This window comes from Raphanus sativus, chromosome 9 (assembly GCF_000801105.2).
Source record: "Raphanus sativus cultivar WK10039 chromosome 9, ASM80110v3, whole genome shotgun sequence".
In the NCBI taxonomy this organism is placed as follows: domain Eukaryota; kingdom Viridiplantae; phylum Streptophyta; class Magnoliopsida; order Brassicales; family Brassicaceae; genus Raphanus; species Raphanus sativus.
The window spans coordinates 2,302,871-2,311,728 of record NC_079519.1 but is presented as its reverse complement, the minus strand read 5'-3'; positions in this window follow the sequence as shown (position 1 = coordinate 2,311,728).

Here is an 8,858-nt window from a genome sequence, read left to right as displayed (position 1 = left end):
ATCATTCAAACTTTCAATATTTAGTTTACTAAAATTTTATATTCTCGCTAGATTAGTGGAATTAGCATTATAAATTTTTCATTATCTAGCGAAACAAAGACAATAGAGGTTCTAAACTCTGTGACCATCAGTGGATTCGGTAAATCCTTTATATACTGAAGTTTGTACTCTTCACTTTTGTTTAAAAATTTTAAACCAAATTCTATGTTTTAATTAATGTTTTCTAAACTATATTTCATGGTATATAGGAATCATTCAAACTTTCAATATTTAGTTTACTAAAATTTTATATTCTCACTAGATTAGTGGAATTAGCATTATAATTTTTTTATTATCTAGCAAAACAAAGACAATAGAGGTTCTAAACTCTGTGACCATCATCTTATGTTAGTGCTCGATGAAACCATAAACTAAAACCAGATTTTCATATTTTTTGAAAATTTTCCAAAATCCGTGGGTTAAACCCTTCTAAAATAATGAGTTTTAGGTAAATGTTCTATATACTAAAGTTTATACTCTTCACTTTTGTTTAAAAATTTCAAACCACATTTTACATTTGTATTAATGTATTCTAAATTATTTTTCATGGTATATAGGAATCATTCTAATTTTTCAGTCTATATTAGTGGAATTACCATTATAAAATCTTCATTATCTAGAGAAACGGAGATAACAGAGGTTCTAAACTCTTTGACCATCATCTTATGTTGGTGCTCGATGAAACTATACAATAAACCCAGATTTTTATATTTTTGAAAAAAAATTCATAATCCGTGGCTTAACCCCGTTTAACCACATTCTACATTTGAATTAATGTATTCTAAACTATCTTTTATGGTATATAGGAATCATTTTAATTTTTAATATTTAGTTTACTAAAATTTCATATACTGCATAGATTAATGGAATTAGCGTTATAAAAACTTAATTATCTAAAAAACGTAGACAATGGAGGTTCTAAACTCTTTGACCATCATCTTATGTTGGTGCTCGATGAAACTATATAGTAAACCCAGATTTTTATATTTTTGAAAAAATTCAAAATCCGTGGCTTAACCCCGTTTAAAATAATGAGTTTTCGGTAAATGCTTTATATACCGAAGTTTATACTCTTCACTTTTCTTTAAAAACTACAAACCACATTCTAAATTTGAATTAATGTATGCTAAACTATTTTTCATGGTATATAGGAATCATTCTAATTTTTTAATATTCAGATTACTAAAATTTCATATACTGCATAAATTAGTAGAATTAGCATTATAAATCTTCATTATCTAGAGAAACGGAAACAATAAAGGTTTTACACTCTTTGACCATCATCTTATGTTAGTGTTTGATAAAACTATACAATAAAACTAAATTTTCATATTTTTTAATATTTTTCAAAAATCTGTAGGTTAACAACATACTACAAGCTAACGAAGAATCGGTGGAAGTTCCAAAGTCAATTAAAGAATAGTTACAACATAAATTAAGAAAGAATTGTTTACAAAGATAAATATCAGCCGCATATAATCTTTTTTTTTTGGACAAACAAAGATTTCATTTCTAGTAGGAGACTAAGTTCCCATAACAGAGTTCAATACAAACGAGGAGAGAGCAGATTTTGCCACGACATCTGCCTCCGAATTGAAGTTGCGAGAAATAAAGCTAAAGGAGATTACATCAAAGAAGTGCAGGAAATGATAGATATCAAAAATGATACCGAACAGTTCAGATTGATACCCTCTCATCGTCAAGAGCTTGATTAGAGACTGGGAATCAGAGAGAACCGCAAGGGATCGGACGTTTGAGTAAACGACAATGGATACCGCGCGATGGACAGCAATGGCTTCTGCCATTAGAGCTGAAGAAACATGGCTATGCGTTTCAGAGAAGTCCGGGAGGTGCATAGACGCGTCATTGGAGAAGATTCCACCAATTCCGCAGTTTCCCGTCTTAGCGTCCCAGGCCGCATCAACATTTACCACCATAACTCCAGGCTGGGTTGGAGGAGGGCAGGAGGCTCTGTGATTGTGTTGCTGGCGTGAGGGGAGGCGTGGTATCAACACCACAGATTCTGCAGCTTGTGCATTGGACCACTCTTTTGCATCTTTAGTACTCTTAAGAACTATTTCCTGGGCTGTGAAGATTCTGTTTTCAAAAATCAGACTATTTCTTGCCTTCCACAGGTTCCATAGGACCCATGGCCATAGTGGAGCATTTACTCCCACCGGAGGTAGTGGAAGAAAGCTAGTTCCTTGCTGGATAAGTTCCCTAGCTGAATCAATTGATTGCGGAGGACGATGAGTTGTAGGGAGTGTGCTCCATACCTCTTCAGCGATTGGGCATTTAAGGAAAACATGAATGTCGTCCTCATGAGCTCCGCATTTTTTGCAGTTGAAAGGTGGTACTCCTCTCCTTTCAAGATAGGCACTAACCGGAATTGCCTTCCTTACCACTCTCCATAAGAAGTTTTGTAGTTTAGGTGCAGTCTTGACATTCCAGATATGCTTTAGCCAGTTGAATGGATTGTCTTCTGTGTCACTTTGCGAAGATGCCGTTCTTGCAATTCCATAACCAGATTTAGTGGAATATTCCCCTGTTCTCTCGGGAAGCCACACCAGTGTATCTAAGGAGGGGGTTGAGCTTGTTTTTATCCTCAAAATATCATCCTCATACTGAGGTAAGAGGTCTCTGATTTTGCTCACATCCCACTTGTTTGTAAGCGGACACAACAAGCTGCTGACCTTAAGCGATTGGTCTTCTTCTGTTGGAGGACCCATTGGTTTGCTCGGTGAAGAGAAAGATAGCCAAGGATCGCTCCAAATATTTATTTTCTCCCCATCTCCTACTGCCCAGCTTAGTCCCTTCAAAAGTAAATCGCGTCCAACTAATATGCTTCTCCACCCGTGGGAGGCTGAAGATGGCACTGGGCATTCGAGAAATGAAGAGTTTGGAGAGTATTTACCCATTAGAACTTGCGCCAGTAGGGAGGTCGGGTCTTTAAGAATTCTCCAACCAATTTTCGCCAGTAGTGAATCATTAAAGATTTCTATGTCTCTAAAGCCCAGTCCCCCGGCATACTTGGGAAGTGTCATCGTATCCCACGAGACCCAGCACATCTTTCTCTTGTCCGGTATGGTATCCCACCAAAAGCGTGTCAATAGAGACTGTATTTGTTTGCACAAAGACGCCGGAAGCTTGAAGCATGACATCGCGTAACAGGGCATCGCGGCTAACACTGACTTGAGCATAATTTGTTTGCCCGCTCCGGAGAGATACCGCCCCGTCCAGCTGTGCGCCTTTTGCCTTATCCTGTCTAGAATAGAGGCAAAAATATCTCTTTTTCGTCGACCAAACTGCTCGGGTAAACCGAGGTATTTACCTATACCTCCCTCTGTACTGATCTCCATAGTTTCCTTTACCCGAGCTCTGACGTTGTTTGGCGTTTTCTTTGAGAAGGTGATGGCAGACTTTTGCGGATTGATTTTCTGCCCCGATACTGCTTCATACGTCTCCAAGATCGTCATCAGAGCTGAGACACAAGATGTCTTTGATTTACAAAAGAACATGGTGTCATCAGCGAAGAGTAAATGGTTGATCGGTGGGCTGCCTCGCGATACTCTTACACCCGGGAGTGAGCCATCTCGTTGCCCTTTCGCGCATAGGGCTGAGAGTACTTCCGTACAGAGAATAAAGATATGGGGAGATAATGGATCGCCTTGCCGTAAGCCACGCGTTGGTATCGATGATCCTTGCGGTGATCCATTTAATAAGAAGGAGTATGACACTGACTCGATGCAAGCCATGATCCAAGAGATCCAGAGTGGACGAACCCAAGCTGGTGCATCACTTCCCTCACAAAACTCCACTCGATCCTATCATACGCCTTGCTCATGTCTGTTTTGACGGCCATAGAGCATCGTTTTTCCGCTTCCGATGTCCGTAGATAGTGAAGAGTTTCGTGGGTGATAAGTACGTTATCAGATATTGCTCTTCCCGTTACAAATGCCGATTGAGTATTGGAGATGAGGATCGGTAGTAAAGGCTTGAGCCTCCTGGTGAGAATTTTTGCAATTATTTTGTAGTGGGTGTTGCATAGGGCAATGGGCCTGTAGTCCGCAACAGCTCGAGGTCCCGTAATCTTCGGAATAAGCCTGATGTGAGTCTCATTCTGACGGGGATGCAGCTGGCTCGTTAGGAAGAATTCTCTAACATCCTTGATTACGTCTTTGCCCACTATATGCCAGTACGCCTGGTAGAAAGTAGCAGAAAAACCGTCTGGTCCCGGAGCCTTGCCTCCGTTTATCGACTTTACCGCTTCATGTATCTCCGAATCACTCGGTATAACTGTCAGCATTTCATTCATTTCCGGAGTTACTTTCTTCGCAAGCAGGCCCTGGATCTGGGAGAAAGATGAGTTCCCATTGGACGAAAAGATGTTGGTGAAGTACTCGGAAATGACTCTCGCGATTTCATGTTCTTCATAGACTACCCCTCCCTGTGTGTCTTCAATGACATGAATAGCGTTTATAGTTCTTCTGGTTCTGGTAGCAGCGTGGAAGAATCCATCGTTGCGATCCCCTTTTTTGAGCCACTGAATCCTGCTCCTCTGGAGCCAAAATTGCTCTTCAGCCAGATATGCTTTGCGGAGTTCCGATTTGAGGGATTCGATACGAGAGGAATCTGGAACAGGGTCAGATAGGGCTTTCTCAAGTGCGTCCTGGTTCCGCTTAATGTCGAGGTTACTCTGTGCCTGTTGATCTTTAGCCCACTTGATTATACTTCTTCTGCAATTGTTCAGCTTCATGATCACAGAGTCAAGGGGAGTTGAGTTCCACACCTTGTCTACAACCTCCATAACCTCTTCCTGTTCCGTTAGAGTTATGTTGAACCGGAACATGCCCCTCCTTTTAAGCTTGTCTGCATTGAAGTATGTCACTAAGGGGCGGTGGTCTGATCCCTCGAAACGTAGGTAACGACATCTACCCAAAGGATAAGCCTCCGCCCATGAGCAGTTGCTCATCGCTCGATCAAGGCGTGATCTAATAAAGTGGGTATGGCGGTTTCCCCTCCAGGATAGTTGTTCACCGGAGTGCTTAAGATCCCATAGTCCGTTTTGTGTAACAAAGGATCGAAAGGCAGTGAAAGATCCTTCCGGGCGAGTCGGGCCTCCAATCTTTTCTGCGTTATTAAGTATGTCGTTGAAATCACCTGTAATCAGCCAAGAGTCATCTCTTCCCTGCCCCACAGAGCTTAGCTTATCCCAAAAGGGAGCTCTGTTTTCTGTTGCCGGAGGTCCATAAATGAAGGAGATGTAGGAGGAGATTCCTTTGTATATAATTCTCGTGTCGATTAAGTTGGGAGAGGATTCGAGAATCGTGATATCAACCGCATCATTCCACATAAGAGAGAGACCTCCACTCAGTCCGATTGGTGGAACTGAGAAGTAATGAGAATAATGCAAAGACTGCAGTTTCTTATTAATAAACTCATCGTCGTTTTTGGTTTCCGAAAGGAACATTACATTAGGAGCCATGTGCTTATGGATCTCCTTTATGCGCCGGATTGTCTGGACGCTCCCAAGTCCTTGACAATTCCAGCTAGCAATGACTAAGGAAGAGACTTTTGGTGTGGCCGAAAATCCACACCTCCTCTCGTACTGCCCGGTATAAACACGTAGTTGGTTGATCGCTTCTCTTGCGCTGTTTGCTAGTTTCTGCCTTATCACAAGGTACAACGTCATCTCTCTCGATAACCAGCTTCCTTCTTATTGTTGAATTTGGGCGTGCGATAGTTGTTTTCTTTTGAACTAAGCCCAACAGTGGGCTCCTTGCTATACGCTTTCCCATTGCTGGTTTGGTGACCTTCCTTTTGCCAGCAACTTTACTTTGCGAGGCCAGTGGGATTGTCCCTCTTCTGCTCCTTACTTCAGAGCCAGCTGCTCCTAACCTCAGAGATGCAGGCAACCGAGTCTCCTCTGGATTTATTTCCTCCAGTGCTTCCTGGTCCATAAGGTCGTTTTCATTTTCGTTTACTCTGCTCTCCACCTCCTGAAGTCTTCCTGATTCAAAGGTTGGAGCTCTACGATCTGAGTGTTCCTTTGGGGATGCAGGTCCCTGACCTGAGAGCCTTGCCAAAGCCGATCTACGTTCCTTTGAGCCAGAGGTTGAGAACTCTTTGTTCATAGCAGGAACTCCAAGTCTGTCTTTGATAGTGCTTTTTGGGGTGACCTCTGCATTGTGATTGGTTGACAGTGCTCTCTCTGGTATTCGTGGGAGAGAGTTCCTAAGATCAGAACCCTCATAACGATTTGCTTGATCATGGTTGGGACCAGACGATCCAGAGCTAGGTCTATTCCTTTCCACTACTATGTATTCACAGGATGGAGCTTTATTCCTATAATAGGCAGAGTTAGATCGTGCAGTTCTTGACAGGATGGAGGGTTCCCTGGCTAGATTTTCCTGTCGATCATAGTATCTCCTGTCAGAGGCTCTGTTCCTCACAGAGTGCTCATATCTATCTTCAGATTGTCTAGTGGAGGAGCGGAGATCATCGGGTCTTCTGTACCCGCGTCTTTCATCGTGTCGCCTCTTCTCCGCTTCTATCCTTTGTAACGTAATCCGCTGCATAATGCCGAGGAGTCTTTCCTTAGGAGGAAGCAGATTTGCATATCGATATGGGCAATCTGACTCCTCGTGGAATAGCGAGAAACAAGTGAAGCAATGTTTCTCAATTTTAATATACTCGAACTCAACCTCAGTGATGTCCGATGTTGGTAGCTCAATGTCAGCTTTCATGATCAGAGGGTTAAGTCCATTGACCTCAACCCATATCTTTGCTTCTTTTTCATCTCTGATGGTGCATTTACCCAAGTCTGCTCCAATAGTGAGGATGGTTTTTTCATCCCAGTAGTGAAGGGGGATTCCATGAATCTTCACATTGAAAGAGATGGTGGAAGGAAAAAGTTCTAAGACAGTTGGTTCCCATCTTTGAAGTAGCAGCATCCATCTTTTGTAGTGATAGGGGCCCTTGTCCAAGACTTGTAGCAGGTCTTGTTCAGACTCAAATTTGACCTGAAATTTGTCCAGCCCTAACGCTCTCCCCTCTATTCTGCCTTCCAAGTTCCATACTTGTGCCATGAAGTCGATTATAGCTCTGGTGGGCTTTTGAATCTGAGGGTTTGTTAGTCTTCCAATGATAGTGAGCTTGTTAGCAGCTATGAGATCTACATTATCATTTGCCGGTATTCGCACCGGAGGTCTCTTTGCTGGAAGCTCGGGTGGCGCCTGGCACTTCTCTTTTTCAGTTCGATTGTATCTTCGCGCCATGATAAGAGATGGCGTTCAACTTTGTTTCTAAAAAGGTTATTACAACCAACCAACAAACAGAATCTTCACAACAGTCTCCTGGGTGTATTAAATGTTTCTAGTAGTAACTGTTCTCGGTCGTTTGATGTTCCTAGTAAATGCAGGTGACAGGATTTGAAGGAGGTTATAACAACCTAGAGAGAGACTCTTCTTTTACCAGAAATCCGCCATTACTCTTCTCTGTAGTTCGGTTGAGAGTAGTTCCAGAGGTCAACGGTAGAAAAAAGGTTTGAAGTACCGGCACAAGAGCAGGGGCACCTAGCTGACCCTCCGACGGCCTCGGGGGCTGAACCCGGCGAGGTTCCAAGCAAGAGCGTCGTCGTCTGTGGAGCAGACCAGTCAACGGACCGCTGGATTCTTCTAAAGATGGCAAACTTTTTTGAAAAAGCAGAGGATAGCAGGGAATATTCGGTTGCAGATTGAAAGAAACGTGGGACAAACGGGAGGGACTAAAAATAACCAATGGTTAAGGACTTTTCTCTAATAATGTGCCTGAGAGAGAAATCGCAGGAGAGAGAAATCGGGATTCTTTTCGCTTTAAATCGCGTTTTGTCGTCATCAGCCGCATATAATCTAAGGATGTCTCTTATCGTTATTCCAGATGCTCTGTAATTTCACTCTCCAAGAAAAGCATTGTCTGTAAAACTTACAAAACATATTTAAATCAGAACCCAAATATAGTTTACCAAAAACAAAAAGGTACATCAAAAGATAGACACAACCAACAAATACATCTGCTATAGAATATATAAAACCTTGGAACAGAAGGGACAAGCTTGACTTCTCTCCATCCATTCATAGATGCAGGCAAGATGAAAGATGTGTCCACATTGCAGAACTATCTTGGGATTATCCTCAGTGTACTCTGTCTCCAGTCACAATATGAACTGAATTAACCCACACAACCAATCTTTTAAATCGATTTTGTACAGTTTTATATTCTTTGTTTTACCATGGAAACATGTCGGACAAACGTCGTCTTCTTCGTCTTCTCTTCTTTCCAGGTTTTGCGATAGTTGCTTGTACTGGATCGGCCACGAAATTGTTAGATTTTGATTAGTTTTGCAATTTTCTATAGGTTTTCGGTAGAAAAACGTAAGGACATGTAGGGGATGGATTTGCACCTTCCTACAAGGCCCACTGAATAGAAGAACTCGGCCCGCTATGGCACAGGACTTGGCGAAGAGAGACGCGTGTCGGTCAACGACGTGTTTAGTCGCCCGATAGGCGCTTTACATCTACCGCTTAAGCCCAACAGCACAGAAGGCCCATACGGTCGAGTAAAGCCCACGAGCTAAACTCCTAAGTAGGGCGAACCACCGAGAGCCTTATAAAAAGGAGAGGGAGGGGAAACGAGAAGGGATCCACACTTTTACATACTCACAAGGCGGCTAGATCTAGGGTTTTATTCCTCTCTATCCGCTATCTTGTATCGTTTCCCGGCTAGCTCTTCGAGCTCCGCTTTGTCTTCCTCTTTACACTCATTCTGTAACCAGCTCCTTA